Source organism: Megascapheus bottae, chromosome 13 (assembly GCF_031878675.1).
Source record: "Megascapheus bottae isolate mThoBot1 chromosome 13, mThoBot2.hap1, whole genome shotgun sequence".
Classification (NCBI taxonomy): Eukaryota; Metazoa; Chordata; class Mammalia; order Rodentia; family Geomyidae; genus Megascapheus; species Megascapheus bottae.
In genome coordinates, this window is record NC_143521.1 from 7,101,948 (window position 1) to 7,121,538 (window position 19,591).

Here is a 19,591-nt window from a genome sequence, read left to right on the forward strand (position 1 = left end):
TGGTTTCAGGCAATAATCCTCAGATCTCATCTTCCTGAGTAGCTAGAATTATAGGCATGAGCCACCTGTTCCTGGCAATAATTGCTTTTCTTAATATAAGTTGTAATTTATTCCTAAAACTATTTTTGTAGTTTGGTTATCTGGTTTAGAATAAACTGTGAAATAAATTTTTTGCTATCTGTATGTTTCATTCAAAACTCCTTTCAAAGGCAGGTACCAGTAGTTCACATATCTTTGTTCCAAGCTAGCTTTGGCAGCTGAAACTTCTTTCAAATATGTTAGTGATTATGGCCAGGAGTTTGGCCTAGTGGTAGAGTGCTTGCCTAGCATGCACGAAGACCCGGGTTCGATTCCTCGGTACCCCACATGCATAGCAAAAAGCCAGAAGTGGTGCAGAGGCTCAAGTGGTAGAGTACTAGCCTTGAGAAAATTCAAGGACAGTGCTCAAGCCCTGAGCTCAAGCCCAGGATTGGCAAAAAAAAAAAAAAAAATATGTTAGTGATTAGAAGAGTTGCAGATGTGGATTGGGGGTTAGCAAACTGCCTAATGAGTTCAAGGTCTTGGTTCTATCTCCATTATCGCAAGAAAGAAACCATTAATCTGTTCGTTAGAAAGTTCATGATCTGCTCCTATTCCTCCCTCTTCTCCTTATTGCTTATTTATAAGCAACTGCAGTACCATGCATTACGTGCTTACATATCTGTGGATTCTACATCTTCACATTTATCCCACAATGTTGACAATATCAGGGGAAACACCTGCATCTGTACTGACTTGTACATACTTTTTGTTGTTGCCATTATTCTCCTAAATAGTCAATTTGGAGATATTGTGTGTACATTCTAAACAAATACTGTATCTTTTCCTATAAATCGGGCTGAGGCAGCCTCTGGTTGGGTATTCTTGAGCAGTCCTCTAAACTCCTAGCAGGGGGTTCAACACCAGCCAAGAGATTCAGACAGCTCTAAACCTCCACAAGCATTCCTCCTCAACAAATGTCAGTCCTTCCCATTACTTTAGAACTTAGAGCACTTGCTTAGATTTACATGTAAAACTGATTCCTGGTGGAGCAGGGATAGTTTGGTGACTGACACCACCATATAAGGGAGACAGCAGGCAGGGGGCTCTAGAGGCTTTTCTTCATTATGAGCCAATTACAGCATTTAAGCTGACCCCAGGACCTGAATGGTGCTTATTAATTGCACTGACAGTTTTCCTTTTTGCTTTTGACCCCATGTATAGTTATGATACCAGATTAGAGGCACACAGCTTCAAGTTATATTAAATGATAGCTTGCTTTACTGTAATGAAATGACATCTGTTTATTATTTATTATTGCTGTTGATATTATTGCTGCCAACACTGGCACTTGAACTCAGGACCAAAGCACCCTCCTTTAGCTTTACTTTCACAGAAGTCATTTGACCACTTGAGTGACAGCTTCTGGATTCTTCTGGAAATAAGAATATCATTGGGCTTTTCTACCCTCTCTGGCTTTGAACTGTGATCCCTATATGTCGGTCTCCTGAATAGCTAGAATTATCACCATCAGCACCTGGCCGTTTATTCTTTTATTTATTTTTTTTTACTTTTTTTTATATTTTTGTGCCATTCCTGGGGCTTGAGCACTGTCCTTGATCTTTTTCCTCAAGGCTAGTACTCTGCCACTTGAGTCACAGCACCACTCCTGGCTTTTCTATGTATGTGATACCAAGGAATAGATCTCAGGCCTTCGTGCATGCTAGGCAGACACTCTATCACTAAGCCAAACCCCAGGCCCTGTTTATTCTTTAAAAGCAAAATAAACTCATGCCTTTCTTCCCTGGATCCTTTGGCATGTAACTTAATTGTTTCTCTTATCAGCTTCTCACGTTACTAGATTTCTCATTTAGGAAAGGATAGCATTAGAAAGCAGAATGATCCAAGAACAAGATTTTTTTCTCTTAAATCTCTGATCTTTGATGGGCCTTTGAGGTGAAACCTAACCCTGCTTTGCATTCACTTGCTGCTTGTTTCCTTTTCAGCCCCAGGGTGTGTTCTCTCTCTCTCTCTCTCTCTCTCTCTCTCTCTCTCTCTCTCTCTCTCTCTCTCTCTCTCTCTCTCTCTCTCTCTCTCTCTCTCTCTCTCTCTCTCTCTCTCTCTCTCTCCCTCCCTCCCTCCCTCCCTCCCTCCCCCCCTCTCTCTCTCTGTCTGTCTGTCCGTCTCTCTCTCTCTGTTTCTCTCTCTCCCTCCCTCCCTCCTCCCCCCTCCTTAGAAAGCAGACTGAAAGGAAGGCAGACCCTGCTTACTTCAGGGCTAGCCAATGACAGGAAGTTTACATCAAGCAAGAGACCATTTGCTAGAATCGGGTTTTGATCCTGCCGTTTCCAAAATAAAGTTGTTGTTAGCGCTGGAGACACTGTCCTCGGGATATCATTGCTCGAAGAGCCAGATATAAAAAGATTTCTATGACGTGAATTTCCTCCTTTTCCAGCCCCCTTGCCAAGAGCGTCTGCAAACCATCCCCAAGCTGACTGGAGGCGTCAGGGTGTCAGTTTGAATCCCAGTGGGCGAGAAAGACATGTAGGGGGAGATAGCCAGCTAATGGTGGAGGAGAAAGAAGCCCACGGAGACGAATTAGGCCAAGTCCTTAATTCCTGGACCTTTCCTCCAGGCCACCTTATCTGGAAACTCTCCCCTCCACCCCCGAGATCCACTTTGGGGCTGATCTCCCTGTGGGCCCCTCCAAACTGCCAGCCACCCCCTACTGACATTTATTTGTCTGTGTGGGAGACATGGGTCCCAGCTGAAATCCTGCTTGGAAAAGCTCCAGGGGTGCTGTGGGATCTCACCCCTGCCACAGCACTGAGGTCTGGGCTGCCTTCCCTTGCAACAGCATAATTCACGTCATAATGAGGTGAGTTGGCGGGGATTGCTTTCTTCTTTCTTCATTTTTTTTTTTTTGGTGGTGCTGGGAGAGAAGCCAAGGCTTTATGCCTGCTAGGCAAGGCTCTACCACCGAGCCATACCTCCAGATCGGTTCTTGTTGTTTCTAAGCCTCATGGTAAATGGAAAGTCCTGATTACTTACTGACCTAAGCTTTAACAAATGTATTCATTTTTGTGTGTGTGCACAGGCTCATATACACATGCTTTGTACTCAAGGTTGATGCTCTATCACTTGAGCTACACTGCCACTCCTAGCTTTTAGGTGGTTAATTGGAAATAATATCTAATGGATTTTCCTTCCCCAGCTGGCCTTGAACCATTATCCTTAGATCTCAGCCTCTTGAGTTGCTAGGCATGAGCCACCAGCATCAGGCAACAAATACATTCATTATAAACACTTTGGGTTCGATTCCCAGTACTACAAATGTATTATTCAAAACGATATTTTTAAATACTTGAATAAATCACCGGGTGAGAATTAAAAGCAGGATCTGGAGGTGGTAGAGGTTGGCAAGTGGTTTTCACTCCCTGAGTTTGAGCCTGGCACTGCTGAGCAAGGCACAGGGTGTGTTGGAGTAGATTTATATTTCTAACAACTTCCTGGGTGACTTCAACACACGTGGTTTGCATCCCATTGTCGAAGTATCAAGACCTTAACCCACTGTGTAATTATTATTGTTGAAGAGGTTGGAGAATACATGCAGGAGACAGTTGCATTGGACTGAGAGCCTAATTTATTCAGAGCACCTAAGAATACATCCTGGTGGTACCTGCTTTGATTGCTTGTCTGGGTGATCTGCTAAAGAGGTGTCTGCCTGGGACAGTTTATTGGACTTCTCTTTTAATCATAAGAGACATACTGAGCAGATCCAGAAATCTATTTGTAATTTTGGAATCAGTTGTCTAGGTTATGCTTCAACTTGATTCTTCATGGATCTGTGCTTTTACCATTTCAGCTTCCATTACAGATAATACATGCTGGGAAAATAGCTGGTTTCTTTCTCCTACCATTTGGAATTAAGGATAGCAAGGCCCAGGAATCTATTCCATTGCTGTAAATGAAGTAGAATAAAGAGCATATGTATTGTGTTTTGGTAGAAGGCTGAAGACTGCTCCTTTTTGGCCCTGGTACTTCCTGTCCTGAACAACAGTTATCTGAAAGCTGCCTCTCACCCAAAGAGATAGGCCAAATAGTCTGTCTCTAGTTGAGGAGACAGACATGGGAGCATAAAAGAAAGCATTGGCAAGGAGAGGAAAGAATAATCAGATTCCTAGAACGAATAAAAACAACCCTTATCTGAAACAGGTCCTTTGCCATATGTGCATAGGAGTCCTTGTAGAGCCATGGCTTGTGTCTTTCTTCACTGGAGAGATGTACTGGCCAGATAAGTTGTAAATTGTGTTTCTCCAGTGAACACGCTAAAGCTCCATCACTAAATCACAGGTCAAAGAGTGACCAGGCCTAGTGATAGCCACTAGAAGCCACTCATGCATCCCAGACAGAAGAATTGCTTCTCTTTGAATGAAACTTCAAAATAACATCCCTTTCTATTCTGAGATGTAACTAGAGAAATTTTTGTGTTTCTTCCCCCACCCCCTTAAACCTAGGGTTGTGCTGGGTGCCTGTGGCTGATACCTGCATACCTAACTGGTCAGGGTTCTGGGATCTGAGGACTGCAGTACAAAACCAACACAGAGAGGAAAGTCCATGCCATTCTAATCTCTACTTAGTCACAAAGAGCAGGAAGCGGAGCTGTGGCTCAAGTAGTAGAGCTCCAACCTTGAATGAAAAAGCTATAGGACAGTGCCCTGAATCTGAGTTCAAATTTTAATACCAGCGTACACACACACACACACACACACACACACACACACACACACACACACACACACACCACAATCTAGGATTGGGGAATCCCAGTAGCAGAATATATGCTTACTATGCTAAAGACTCTGAGTGCTATCTCCAGCATCAAATCATCTTACAAACCTATAACATGACCACAGAGCAGGCCAAACAAACTCAAACTAGCTGTGATAGTTCATCCAACAGGAAACAGCTGAGGGGAAGAAAGCAGGTTAGCACTAAGTATCAGCCTAAGCTATCCTAAGTTTAAACTTCGGGGGAATTTACAAAGTTACAAATGATTTCAGAGACATATTACTCAGTTGCCAGTACCATCTGTCACCCTGTAACCCAGTCTCTCAGGCAAGGCCACCATCCCTTTTTTCTAGCCCAGAGCAACCATCCTTCCAGCTGTCCGTCCCTTTTTGCCTATTCTATACAGTTGACCTAAGTCACTAAAAGAGTCAAAATCCTGTCTGCCTCTGTGTAGGCATATATCTCTTATGCGGCTTATGTTCTTTGGAAAGGAGTTGTGAAATGAAATGAAGCTTAGTTGCCCATGACTCTACCTCCAGAAGGAAGCTCAGGCCCATCCAGGATGGCTTAAGGACACTGCTATTTTCACCTTTGAATGAAGAAATGCTGTCTCTAGTCAAGCAATGTGGGCTTCTCTTTCAATCATAATAGACATACTGAGCAGACCCAGAAATCTTGTTGTAATTTTGCAATCAGTTGTCAAGTTGCTTCAACTTGATTCTTTATCCGTCTGTGCTCTGACCATTTCATTTTCCCTTCTGAAGAAAGCATGCTAGGAAAATAGCTGGTTTCTTTCTCTGACCAATTGGGACTAAGGGTAGCAAGGCCCAGGAATCTATTCCATTTAACAGGCACACACTGGTGAGCATGAGTGCTGGATGTCACTTCATCCTGTCTGCTCCAAGTTTATGTACATCCCGTGCTTTTTTGCTTTGGCCTTTTTCCAAGACCTGATGACCTAGATTCTCTACTAAAGTTTGTTTACTCTGAATATCAAAGTTTGAAATCTACATTAATAAAAACCCTGTATTTTTCCTCCCCTTCTTATTTCTGCTAATAGGAGGGTACAAGGAGATGCTCTATTACTTGAATAACACCCTTATCCCCTTTTGCTTGTTATGTCAGATAAAATCTAAAACTTTTGTCCAGGACAACCATGGTATTACTATCTATGCTTCCCACGTAGATAGAACGACAAGTTTGTTTGTTACTACCTAGTTTGTTGATATTGATTAAGAAAAACTGTTTTTGTCAGTCATCGGGCTTGAACTCTGGGCCTGGGTGCTACCCCTGAGCTCTTCAAGTAAAGAGAGCACTCTAACACTTGAGCCACAGTGCCACTTCTGGTTTTTATTGGAGATAAGAGTCTCACAGACTTTTTGTGCTTCTGCTAGTTTTGAACTGTGATCTTCAGACCTTAGCCTCCTGATTAGCTAGGATTACAGGCATGAGCTATCTGTGTCCTACAAGAAATATTTTAATGGAGATAAAACTTGAGACAAACATAATTTGTGTGTGTGTGTGTGTGTGTGTGTGTGTGTGTGTGTGTGTGTGTGTGTGTGTAGATAAACATTTGTCAGGCTTTCCTGCTCAGGTTGGCTTTGAATTATGATCCTCAGATCTCAGCCTCCTGAGTAGTTAGGATTATAGAAGTGAGCCACTGTGCCAAGTCCAAAGATATAATTTTGATGAAAGAAGTAGAAATAGAGTCCCAGGTGTGGTGGTGTATTTCTATATTCCCAGCTACTCAGGATATAGAGACAAGTTTGCAGTTTGAGGCCAGCCTGGACTATAAGCAAAATCTTATCTCAGAGCACAGCTAGTTTTGGTAGTAAATATCTGTAATTCTGTTCAGGAGATAGAAAAGGAAGATTATGGTCCAAGCCTTCTTGGTAAAATCACAAAACCTTAATTGTCTGGAAGGCAATTAAAAGCTAAAAGGCCTGGGAACATGTCAAATCTCAGGACCTGTGTTCAGTCTCTAGTCCTGAAAAAAATGATCTTTGCTCCACAGGAAAAGTTCATGTCAGAGTAGTGTTTCTCAAAGTCATCATGCTTCTACCTTTCCTAAGAAGCTGGCTGACCTCCAAAGTCAGATCTCTGGGCCTGGCTCAAACTCTGATTCCCAGGCATAAGAAGATATAGTTGTTACTATCAGGGAAGTTTCAGTCGGCATATTACAAGAACACATTCACTCAGGGACTAGGGAGCCTACATCCCTGAGTTTGGATATTGTAGCCATCTCAGAGAAAGTTGTACATTGGCCTTCTCATCAGCAGATTGAGAACGATGGCTGCTACAGTTTAGAATGTGTGAGGACCAGAGACCTAGCAGTGTCATTACTGTGGTTGAAAAACCAACAAGAATATCCACCCCGGTCTCAAATGCTCTTCTTGGATGTAGGTTGTCATCTCAAGTTTAATCCTCATCCAACAAATTTATGAGACTTGGGTCACTGCCTAGCACTTCCCATGAAGATGGTAACAGATAATGCTGACGTTGACAAGGGCTTGGCATGCAGGGCCTCACAAGTCATCCTAGTATTTTGAACTTGATTCTCAGTGATGAAAAGTATTTCACACAGTTACAAACTGGCCATGTGATCAGAATTGCATCTGCTGCCATGTGGAGGCTAGGTGGAGCACAGAGTGATATCAGAGCTGAAACTCGTTCAGGCTATTGGAACTGTTCTTGAGAAAAGGATCAGAGAACCGAATGAAAACCACACAGTTCAGGTGTAGGAAGTAACAGACATCACTACGCACAAAGGAAATATGCAGCTGTGTACCTTATTGTTTTCACGGTGGTGTTATAGGATTCCAGGGCCTTATACATAGGGTAGAAAAGTGATAATGCCAGCCCCAAACTTCTTAAGCTTCTTTTCTACATGGAACTTTGTGAGGTCTACAGTGAGCTGACTATTATGTAGTACAATCCCAGTTCTTAGCAGGTAGTGGATAGATGGTTGATGAGTGACCGATAATGCAAGAGAGTAAATCCTCCAGTGGTCCACAGAGGCCCATGAGATCTGGCTCCTGCTTTTCTTTTCAACTTCCTCCATCATTTTCTACTCCCTTCACTGTTCCTAAAGCACTGGCCTTCCTTCAAGCTTTCAAACATGCCAAGTTTTATTTATTTATTTAAATGTTTTAAGTTGTATTATTTGGGTGCTAGCTCTGGGATTGAATTAAGGGCCTAGGCACCGTCCCTGAGCTTCTTTTGCCCAAGGATACCACTTGAGCCACAGCTCCACTTGTTTTTTTGTTTCGTTTTGGTTTTGTTTTGTTTTTTAGCAGTTAGAGATAAGATTCTTATGGACTTTCCTGCAAAGGCTGGAACTGTGATTCTCAGATCTCAGCCTCCTGAGTAGCTAGGCTTAAAGGCATGCACTTGGCTCCTGCTACTGTTTTTATGAAGGGAGTTTTTATAAGGGCCACATACGTGGATGCCATGTCTCTGGCTGCTGGAAAACCACAAGTGGCACTGTGGCTCAAAGTGGTAGATCACTAGCTCTGAGAGGAAACGCTTAAGGACAGTACCCAGGCCCTGAGTTCAAAGGCTCATAACCGGCAAAATACATACATACATACATACATACATACATACACATACATACATACATACATTTGTGGAATAAACTAATAAAATATTTACTGAGAAAAATTAAAAGGCTCCACCTGAAGGGCACATTGGTAAATACACTGTGAAAGTTTCCTTGTATAGTATTTCATGAAAGTCAAACTGATCTCCCTTAGACATACCTCCACACACGCATTTTACTAGCATAAATTAGTTGTATCTATAACATAAATAAAGATCCTATTTCATTTTGTCCAAGAACTTCCATGATATTCCAGCCAGCCAAGAAATACTGAGCTCTTGCTATGGCTCCAGCAGTTCCAGGCATCAAGGAAAAAAAAAAAAACAAGTGGATGAAATACTTGGCTCATATGATGCTTACTTTCTAGATAATATACAAGGAAATATGTAACTGTTCCATCCTATAGTGTACAAACCTTACAGGGAAATGTCTGGAATAGCCAAGAAAGCAAAAGAAGGTTTGCAATTCACAGTTAAGGGATCTGGTCAGCAAGTGACATTTGAAGAAATACAGGAGGAAATTGTGGCATACAAGGAAGCAAGAGGACGTCTGGGCCAAAGCCATATTGGGCAGAAGAAATGGAGGCAGAAGAAAGCCTACTTTGTTGGGAAAACATCCAGGAAATGAGTGATGATACAGGAACTAACTGTTCCTCTGCATGTCCCCACACCCCTGTAACTGATTTGAGCAGTGTTTGCTGGTTTAAAGCTTGTCCCTCGTCTTTTAGGACAGCATCAAAACCTTGTAAGATTCCCCACCTGCAGGGAAATCCAGCCATCAGCAGCAGACCATTCACCATGACAGGAGGAAGCCAGCCATTTCTTAATGGAGGAGATAGTCAATTCTGACTACCTACATTTCTTTCACCACTGTACATGCCCTTGACGGACCATTGATTAGACACTTTGTAACTTGATGAAAAGGGCATTGACAGAAGCTTGGCAGGTTCGGGTTGCATGTTTATATCCAGAACTCATACTGGGAGAGTAAAGAACTGCTCACTTGATCCTTAGAAGAGCACAGAGGGGCAACAGTTGCTTGGTGACCACCCGGTTACCTGGGATCATTGTGACATTCATTGTGACATGGCAGCAACTTTGTACTGGCTTTGGTTCTTGGAAGATAATAGTAATTATAGCCAGACAGCCTTGGTGAGGTGGAAACCATATTAGTGCATACATCCCAACTCATCGAGCTCCATTGAACAAGGCCTGGAATGCTTGGGAAAGAGGTCTAATGACATTCCCACAGTCACACATCAATGTCATCTCATGGTAGTCATCACATTTCGAGATTGTACAGCATCATGGAAATCCATTCCCAGATCTATCTCCACAGCACAAAACATGTCCATACTCTGTTTGCATCCCACAATCCCACACTCATCTACTTGTCTCCAGTGTCTCCATTAGGAAATATTTAAAGGAACAATGGCTGCCTGCTAGGTGCTAGGCGCTGTGTTGTCTTTTCTAACAATATCATTCACTGGACCTACTTTGGAGATTGGCATCGCTGAGTGATGGCGACTGTGGTCCTCTAGCACCGTTCTGTTCCCATCTGTCTGGCTGTCATTGCGGTTCAACAGGTGAGCTGGATAGGATGTTGCCCCTGATCTCTGTGGGTGGTAGTGATCATGATGATTCTCCCAGGGCTACAGTAAAGCAAGGCTGAGTAGCTCTTATCCAAAGTCCCGGGGACCAGAACGCGTTTGGATATTTGAAATATACACATTGAGATATAATGGAAAGAGGATCCAAATGTAAACTTGGATTCACTTTCATAGTTCACTGAATCTACATAGTGAAGGGTCGTCTTATACCATATGTATTTTAAAATGTGTACACATAGTGGTAATGTGTACTTACATGTTAATATATTCATATATATATTGATACATATATATGTTATATATATGTATATATTTAACACACCTATGTTTCAATTGTGGCCCATCAAGGTGAGAGTCAGGTTTGGCATTCTCCACCGTGGTGTCGTGTGGATGCACAAAAGGTTTTGGATGCTGGAGTATTTCCCATTGTGGATGTTGAGTTAGGGTTCTCGGTAGACAGAATGCAGGAGGACAAGGACAGGATCAGGTTTCCTATAATCACCGCTGTCGAGTCACGTGGGGATCCACTGTTGGAGGAATGTAGGCCAACACCCCAGCTTTCCATCCATCTCTGTGATTTGCTACTCTGAATCTTTAACTGGTTTGTAAATGGGAGGGGGGGGGGTTGCCTGTTTCTGGAAGAGTTGCTATTTCCTTTTCCCTAGGATGTAGTTATCCAGCAAATCCCTGCAGGCACCAGCATCCAAAGTCTCAGCCTCCATTCCTCGGTACCACAAAGCCAGGAGCGCTGTGGTGGCTCAAGTGATTGGGTTCTAGCCTTGAAAAAGCCCAAGGTCAGTGCTCAGGCCCTGAGCTAAACCCAGGACTGGCAAAATTCATTCATTCATTTATCCATTCATTAAGGCTCATGCCTGTTATCTTAGCTGTTCAGGAGGCTACTATCTAAGGATTATGATTCGAAGCCAGCCCTGTGGCTCAAGTGGTAGAGCACTACTAGCCTTGAGCAAAAGAGCTCAGGGACAGTGCCCAGGCCCTGAGTTCAAGCTCCAGGCCTGGGATGAAAAATAAAAATAAAACTTAAGGTGAATGTGATGGCCTATACGTGTAATCCTCATATCCTGGGAGGCAGAATTAGATGGATCACTGCTTGATTCAGAACCCCAACCAAGTTCCAGACAGAAAAACTGTATCTGAAAAACAAACCCACCAATTAACCACCAGGAAACCAGAAGTGGCACCCTTGAGCTGAAAAGCTCAGGAACAGAGCCCAGGCTCAGAGTGCAAGCCCCACAACTGACACACACACATACACACACACACACACACACACACACACACACGAAGTATGAGTTCAAACTTCATACTAAGAAAGAAAAAAGAAAAGCAAATTAAAAATGTAAATTCACAAGCATGAGCCTAGTTCTACCAAATCACATTCTTTGGCCAGAAGAGGAGTGGAGGGAGGATTAGGAGAGGTCCTGAGAATCCTAAGAATCGTTTTTGTTGGTGGTGTGTTATAATGGTGCTGGGCTTATACTCAGGGCCTTGGGTATACTACGCAAGTGCTCTGCTATTAAGTTGACCTAAGTCCCCAGAATGGTTCTAAGGATCAATGTGAGTTTTCTTTGTTATTTGTTTGTTTGTTTTTTACTTGTTTATGGAAGTGCTGAGGTTGAACTCAGTGAGGGCTCAGACTTGGAGTAAAGTGCTGTCAGTAAGCAGGGCGTTGTAGTACAAAGCAGATATTGCCTTAGGTGTTAGACACATTGAAGTTTAGAGCAATAGAAGGAAAGGCAGTTATAATAGTCATGATCTGGAAGTTTCCTTTTATTTCTTTTGGTTTTTCAAGAAGGTAGAAAATAAATAATACAATATGAATATATAAATGCAAATAAATATTTTATAATTATAAAATAAATTATATATATAAACATGGCAATATTTCTAAAGGATCATAGAACAGTAAAAGGAAGCTGAGTGCTGGTGGCTCATGTCTGTAATCCTAGTTTCTCAGGAAGCTGGAGCCTGGATGATCTTAAAGTTTGCCAAGGGCAAAACATCTGAAATTCCGTCCAGGAGCTGGAATAGAGTTATAACTCAAGTGTTAGAACACCAAGCCAAGCAAGCTTATCATGTGTGAAGTTCTGATTTCAAACCCTGGAGTGCACACACATACCCCAAAACTGAAGGACTAGAAGCTAATGAGGGATTTAGCATTGAGATTCTGGAACTTGATTTTAAAATCAGATGAATTCCTCTGTGTTTTTCTCTGTCCACATTCAGCGTCAGGATGCAAAAGGTGCAGGCAGACATACATTAACTAGAGTGTATAATTTCTCAAAGGAGTGAGTACCTAAACCTGAGAGGAGCCAGGAGTTAAAAGGGACTTGGTAGAGATGGGATTACAATGAATCAACAGAGAATTGTTGACATAATGGGTGGACCACTGTCCTTGTGTGAGTCAAAGCTTTGCTGGAGTTGGGTTACTGAGGGGAGGTTACTGAGGGGAGATCTATACAAGTATACGGGTGATGACAAAGTATGTGACATCACCTGGGAAGGCACAGATGTAGCATGACAGAGAATAGAATGGTTGGGGATAAATGTTTAAGGTCATGTAAGAAGAAGGTACATTGAATCACTGAGCCAATGAGACTTAAGGCAGTAGTGCTAAGGAGATGGACCGCACCCCTGATTTGAAATTTCTGGGAAATGAGCAGAGGGTCCTGAAATCTTTTTTTTTTTATTTTATTTTTTTTTATTTTTTTGCCAGTCCTGGGCTTGAGCTCAGGGCCTGAGCACTGTCCTTGGACTTTCTCAAGGCTAGAGCTCTACCACTTGAGCCTCAGCACCACTTCCGGCTTTTTTTCTATGTATGTGGTACCGAGGAATCGAACCCGGGTCTTCATGCATGCTAGGCAAGCACTTTAACCACTAGGCCAAACTCCTAGCCCCCAAGAGTCCTGAAATCTTAAGAGAGTAAGGATCATACAGGGAAGTCAGTAATGAAGTTTAATGACATGATGGTGTGAAATTTAAAGCTGAGATTATTCTGAAGAGTTGCTTTAGGCTAGTCAAACTCTACAGCCAGTTTTTCTCTAAGAATAAGCAGCATCAGAAGGTGGAACGACTCCAGTAAACAACCTCAAGCAAAATGCTTGAGGAACTTTGGAGATTAATTTTGGAGTGATTCCATTTTTTGAGCTGTTGATATATTTTAGATATGAGGCCTTTGTCTGTTGTACGGTTGGTGAAGATCTTCTCCCATTCTGTAGGCTTCCTAATTAATTTACTAGCTATGTCCTTTGCCATACAGAAGCTCTGCAGTTTAATGCAGTCTCACTTATCCAGCCTTTCTCTGATTTGCTGTGTTTCTTGGTCCTTCTTGAGAAAGTTTCAACCTGTGCCAAGGAGACCTAGTGTATCACCTATTCCTTCTTGTAAAGTTTTCAGTGTAAGATGGGCCAAAGACGTAGAGAGTCTTCGCTGAAGAAGAAACAAAAATGGCCTATAGACACATGAAGAAATGCTCAACATCTCTGGTCATAAAAGAAATGCAAATCAAAACAACTCTAAGACTCCACCTCACTCCAGTTAGAATGGCCAGGATCAAGAAAACTAATAACAACAGATGCTGGAGGGGATGTGGCCAGGAGGGATCACTACTACACTGTTGGTGGGAGTGCAAACTCGTTCAACCACTATGGAAAGCAGTGTGGCAGTTCCTCAAAAGACTAAACATAGAGCTCCCCTATGACCCAGCAATTCCACTCCTTGGCATTTACCCAATCGTCCAGAAACAAGGGCATACTAAATCCACTAGCACAACAATGTTCATTGCAGCACTATTTACCATAGCAAAGATATGGAACAAACCCGGATGTCCCTCAGTTAATGAGTGCATCAACAAGATGTGGTATTTATTCACATTTGCTGCTGTCAGAAAGAATGACATCGCCCCGTTTATTAAGAAATGGAAAGACTTAGAAAAAATCATATTAAGTGAAGTAAGCCAGACACAAAGGAACATAGGCCCAATAGTCTCCCTCATTTATCATAATCAGTAGAAGCCTTGGGCTTTCCTATCAGAGATTTACCATAGAACAAAACCTAGAGACATTAGTCCAAATAGTATGACACTAAATGTAAGGACCTCCAGGATAAAGAAACAAAAGCCATATGAGTGACTGTTGTTCTTAATGTACTATGTTATCGCTCATCTCTTTTGCCACCCCTTGGTTATCTCATATTGTTACAATATTTCACCTTGTTATCTGATGTATTTTATATGTGCTTAATTGGTTATTTGAAATTGAATAGGGAAGGGGGAAATCAAGATAAGCGGGGCGGGGAGGAGGGTGGGAGGGAAATGGGGACCAAGACATGAGAAAGGGTATCAATGTGAAGTTATGCATCTTCTATCTGGTGAATATAATAATACAATGTAACCCTTCTATTATCACAATTCAAAAAATATTTTAAAAAAATGCTTGAGGAAGGAAAAATTGAAATTCATGCTGTTATCACAAGAGGGCGCAAGAGTCCAGCAAAAGATTATTTTTGCTTTTTTTTTTTTTTTTTTATCTAGAGCGGGGACAACCATATTTACTTGAAAAGGACAGGAGGCTGTGTTATATATGTTGACTGGAACTGTCTGTTTCCCTGCTTCGTGCAAAATAGCATGACATTTTTTAAATTATTGCATTTTTTTTCTATCATTCCCTTTACTTTCCTGAGAAGATATTACAAAATGTGGCATTCTTACACAATACTTTTACTTATTTATTATTAACATTATTATTATTATCTGTGTGTGTGTGTGTGTGTGTGTGTGTGTGTGTGTGTTGTTCCTGGGGCTTGAACACAAGGCCTGTGTGCTGTCTCTGAGCCTCTTTTGCTCAAGGGTAGCCACAACTTGGTGCGTCTCACATACTTTATTGCCCAAACTAGAGTCTAACCTCCATCTTCACATCTCAGCCTCCTGAGTAGCTAGGATTACAGGCATGAGCCACGATGCCCAGCTACTTTTTAAAAAAATTATCTTCAAGTAGTTGTACAAAAGGACTTCAACTCTGCAGCAGATTTTTACTTCCTTTTGATACTGAAAAAAAAAATCGCAACATCTGGATCAGATCCTTTGTCTATACTGTCAAAGCCTGAGTCCATGGATGTGTAGAAGCAAGTAAAATGGCAAGAATGTACTAAAGAAAAAGATCAGGAGAGTTCCAACTTAACAGGATGGATTCCTAGGAAATGTACCATCGAGGCTGCATGTGAAAAGGTTAATACGACACTTTCACGAGAGGGGTATGAGACTTTGAAGGTTGTTGAACAGTTCGTGGGCCATATGGCCCCCAGAGGCTCCATGAGACCTGCAGAAGCTCTCCACACCTCCTTTAGATGTTGACTGGAAGCCTGTCCAGGCCCACACTGCTGGGGTCCACTTAGCCCATTCATTATTCACATGCAAGCCTTCTAGGGGCAAAGGTCCTTGTCATAATGCCTGAGCAGCTGTGTAAGTGACTACTCAAGGCCAGGGGGAGCCATGCAGAGCCTCTATGGAAGGGACCTTTGCCCTGATTATTTTTCTGTTCTCACTATAATAGATACAGAAACAAGTAAGAAAGAGGGAAAAAATTCCCTTACACTATAGCTTTATCCTATAGCTTTGTTCTGCATCTATTTAACTTAATAGAAACATGTGCTATGGGTAAAGTTTATTTGTTTATGTGATGTATCTGCATAGGCTCTTTCTGGTTGTTAAGAATAATTTCTACTCAGTATTTTATGTTTTTCTCCTTTTATATAAGTATAAACTATGTGCTACCTTCCTGCCTTTGGAGATGAATGGAGAGGTTGCTAAGGAAATCACCAATTTGTACCATATGTTCTTGAGTGTGTACTACATCAGGATATGAAACAATAATGTATTTTACAGCCTCTCAAATTTCCCAGTCATCATTTCCATCTATTACTTTTTAAAATAAATGAAATTAAATAAAATAAATGAATTAAATAAATAAATATAATAAAAAACAAAAAAATAAATAAAATTGTAAAATAAAGAAAGGGGAAAATATCCAAACTTGATTTTATCTTGAAGGGAAGATCCAGATAGATTTTTACCTTTGCCACTCAATCTCTAATTATATTGATTTCAGATTCTATTTTGACTGTATCTTCAGTGAAGAGATTTACTTTAACTTATCTTGATCAAGCAAAAGTTGTCCAAGGTGTTTTCTAATTCCCCATGTTTCTATTTGTGTGTATCCTTTCTATTATGTGCCAATTACTTTTGTCTTACTTCTCTACACATGGATTACATACTGAGGGCATTAAAACACACATGTTGAAAGTAGCTTACGGTTTTGGTTTTTGTTGGTAGTGATTGGGGAACTCTGGGTGTAGGTGATGTCCCTGAACTCTTTTTTTTCTCAAAGTGTTCTACCACTTTGAGCACCATTTCTGGCTTTCTGGTGGTTAATTGGAGATAAGTGTCTCACAGACATTCCTGTCCTGACTTTGAACCTCAGATCCTCAGATCTCAGCCTCTTGGGTAGCTAAGATTACAAACATGAGCCACTGGCACCCAGCTTAAGGTTTATATTTAGCATATTTTTCTACTATTCTGACATCTTAATAAGTAAAAAATAAAGTAAATTCTTGTTTAGGTTATTCCTTTAAATAATGTATAGATAACCTCTCAGGACACTGTACTTATTTCTGCTTTCTAGCAACTTCTTCCATCATTAGTGAGTGGAAGTAAATATAGACTGTAGCTCAAAAAGAAAATAAATAGGAAGATAAGTTTACTCAGAGAGCATCACAAAGTAAACCAAAATGGATTTCCATTTGTTTTTGTCCCCTTCAACTAGGACAAAAATATTGACTTATGGATGTCTTTTCACCTAATTACACCTAACTCAGTTTTTAAAATTAATCATTAACTTATTTTTTTTTTGAGTGAGTAGAAGGTCTTCAACTCAGGGCTTCGTGCTCATAACTGACATGTTTTATGTCCAACCATGTATCTTGCTTGACTAAGAGACCTTGAAAATGAAGCAATTCTCTTCCTTGAAGATACAGTCAAACTATAATTGCACCAAAATGTTCATTGGAGACAGTCCCTGGACATTTTTTGCCTGGGATGCTTTGAACCATGGTTCTCCAGATCTTATCTTCTTGAATAGCTAGGATTATAGGTCGGAGCCTCTGGTACCCAACTATGTAACAACTTGTAAGTGAAATAGCTTTCTAACCCACTAAGGAACACTAACAAAATGATACTCATCCACGTGAGGTCCTTGCATTTTTTTGTTTATTTTTGTTTTTGAAAGACACATCTTAAAGTTATAAATAATGATTTACCATGAAGGAACAAACACAACTTATTAAGTGACTTATTCAGTCACTTAAAAACAGACCAAAGAATCAAGGGAAAATAGTGAAGGCTAGAAGAGGTAGCAATTTGTTTTGTCTTTCAATTGTCTTTGGGCTAGAAAAACCATGTGTGATGCTAATACTCTATTGAATCTCAAATTCATCTTTTTGTTGATTGGTTGGTTGGTTTCACTTTTCTTTAAGATAAGGTCACTCTATGCAAACTCGTTCAACCACTATGGAAAGCAGTATGGCAGTGCCTCAAAAGACTAAACATAGACCTCCCCTATGACCCAGCAATTCCACTACTTGGCATTTACCCAACCATCCAGAATCTAGGGCATACTAAATCCACTAGCACAACAATGTTCATTGCAGCATTATTCACCATAGCACAGATATGGAACCAACCTAGATGTCCCTCAGTTGATGAGTGGATCAACAAGTTGTGGTATTTGTACACAATGGAATTCTATGCTGCTGTCAGAAAAAACGGCATCGCCCCATTTGTTAGGAAATGGAATGACTTAGAAAAAATCCTAATAAGTGAAGTAAGCCAGACTCAAAGGAACATAGGCTCAATGGTTTCCCTCATTTGTCATAATCAGTAGAAACCTTGGGCTCTCCTAGCAGAGATCTGCAATAGAGCAAAACCTTGATACATAAGGCCATATAGTATGAAGCTAATTGAAAGGACCTCCAGGATATTGAAACAAAAGCCATATAATGAATGATTGTTGTCCTTAATGTACTATGTTATCTCTCATCTCTTTTGCTGTCCCTTGGTTATCTCATATTGTTACAGTATCTCACTTTGTTATCTGATATATTGGATTTATTTGTATTTGGTTATTTGAAATTTGATAGGGAAGGGGGGAAAACCAAGGGGAGGGAAATGGGTACCAAGACATGTGAAAGGTATCAATGTATGTGAATTAATGCACCCTCTATCTGGCAAATATCATGTAACCCTTTTATTAATTACAATAAAAAATATTAAAAAAAAAGATAAGGTCACTCTGCACTGCTCAGGCTGGCCTCAGATGCACAATCCTCCTGACTTCACTGAGGAAGTGTAGGGATTGTCTGGCCTATCATTATTCTCTTATCATTTTACATGTCATCATTTTTTATATAATTTTTATTGTGATTAATAGAAGGGTTACATTATATTCACCAGATCATCATTTTCTTACTATTTCACATGCTATCCTTACAAACAAAACCCAATAATTAAACCGAAAAATAAAAACTTTCCACTTTGAATTTTCATTATTTACATACATACAAAATTTTGTCTGGAGATTCTAAAAAGCCATGTGCATACCTTCAAAAAGAAAAACCAAAACAGCATTTTCTGGTTAAACTGCTTCCAAAAGTCACCTTCAGAGACTGACTCTACTGAGTTACCTTTGAAGTTCCTGGTTTTCATTCAATATCGGCCTCTGTGCCTTGAGGAATCTTTCTGACTTCGCAGAACTAAATAATCTATAAAGTAATTAAAAGCCATAATTTCTGGGCTCTTTCACTGCCTTTGCATTTAGACTGAGTTGGTTTAAACATTTGGAAGCATTGCTAAACACAGTCATGTGTCATGCAGTGTTATTTTGGTCCAATGACAGACTGCACATGCAACAGTGGTCCCATAAAAATTTCATCACCCAGAAACATTGTAAGCGTCCCTGTTTTATAAACAAACTATGTGACCACACAGTGGTGAAATTATCTAGTGGCCCGGAACCTTAAGCAACACATGACTGGATGTTGTAATGTCTCTTTTTAAGAACCTTTTAGTAAGGAGTTGCCAGGATTACTGTAGCATTTTCATCTCACTCTTTAAAGGATCAGATGCGCCTATGTTTGCTATTCAAGCCTATAAAGATAATATCAACACTCTCCATATGACTGCCATGTAGCCAACAGGAATCAGTACATGCCACTGACAGAAAAACTTATCCTGATTTCTAGTCAGTTTAAGGTGGGGGGAAAATGTGCATATACTAGGTGTGTGTGTGTGTGTGTGTGTGTGTGTGTGTGTGTGTGTGTGTACGTGTGTGTGTCTGTGCCTGTGCCTGATCTAGGCTTGAGCTCAGCATCTAACAGTTGTCCCTTAGCTTTTCCAATCAAGACTGGTGTTCCACAACTTGAGCCACACCTCTACTTCCAGCTTTGGAGTGGTTAATTAGAACTAAGAATCTCATGGACTTTCCTGCCTGGCTGACATGGAAGCA

At 40.9% G+C, this 19,591-nt stretch overlaps 1 protein-coding gene across 2 annotated transcripts in view; it reads left to right on the plus strand.

Annotated features, from left to right (window-relative positions):
* Positions 1–9,533: 9,533 nt before the first annotated feature.
* Positions 9,534–19,591, plus strand: part of Abcg2 (ATP binding cassette subfamily G member 2 (JR blood group)) — a 113,785-nt gene continuing 103,727 nt past the window's right edge. For both annotated transcript variants that reach the window (XM_090343216.1, XM_090343217.1), the window contains exon 1: positions 9,534–9,995. The gene's annotated coding sequence lies outside the window, so the exon portion shown is untranslated. The remainder of the gene's footprint in view (positions 9,996–19,591) is intronic.